This window comes from Aplysia californica, unplaced genomic scaffold (assembly GCF_000002075.1).
Source record: "Aplysia californica isolate F4 #8 unplaced genomic scaffold, AplCal3.0 scaffold00199, whole genome shotgun sequence".
Taxonomy (NCBI): Eukaryota; Metazoa; Mollusca; class Gastropoda; order Aplysiida; family Aplysiidae; genus Aplysia; species Aplysia californica.
This window is the reverse complement of record NW_004797469.1, coordinates 593,090-593,799: the sequence shown is the minus strand read 5'-3', so window position 1 is coordinate 593,799 and position 710 is coordinate 593,090. Positions and strand designations below refer to the sequence as shown.

Here is a 710-nt window from a genome sequence, read left to right as displayed (position 1 = left end):
TTTAGTGTGTCCCGCGCGCTCATATGACCTTATGCAGTTGCGAGCGCCGTAAAACACTTACAAAAACAAACAAACAAACAAAGGGTGAACCCGAAACCGCCTTTTCCCTTTCTTCTTTCTAAGTGCAGTCACAAAAGCACAGACAACAACTGCGTCGTGGAAGTCCATGGCGTCAAATGAACAAGTCAGTAATGATGACAGCCTACTGTTGCCTGGCTGTTGCTTTGCTCTGTGCGCACGGTGCATAAAATAAGTTGCCCGGAGACAGCAACTGTTGCCCAACTAAAATTGCCCTGTGCGCGCCTAGCCTTATAGTCTAACAAAAATCTTTTTACGTCTGTTGTACTCTCCCTCAGTTCATTTGGCAGAATTCTAATCCCTGTATAAATTACTAGGAGCTTTTAAATCATTTTCATCTATGCTTAGGAATATAGTTTTTTTTCTAAATCTTTATTTGTTCATAACGTCCAATTTTATCAAAAGCCTGTGGAAAAAATGAGTCAGATTTTTTGCGCCTCGATACATTTTCAATTAACATTAAAGTAAAGAGGGAAACATAGCATTACGGTTATCATATCCATGACAGGAACAAAAGCCAAAAGTGATTTTGTACACATGCATTTGAGTATGATTTGAGATAACTGATCATAAACTTTTTCTCATTTAGTTTTTCATACCCCCCCCCTTTCCAAATCGTCCTTCCAAAAAAA

General features: G+C 39.0%; 1 protein-coding gene across 4 annotated transcripts in view; it reads left to right on the top strand.

The window, feature by feature from the left end:
• The window catches only part of LOC101847344 (MAGUK p55 subfamily member 5), a 72,680-nt gene that overhangs the window by 1,063 nt on the left and 70,907 nt on the right, over positions 1-710 (top strand). The window lies entirely within an intron of this gene.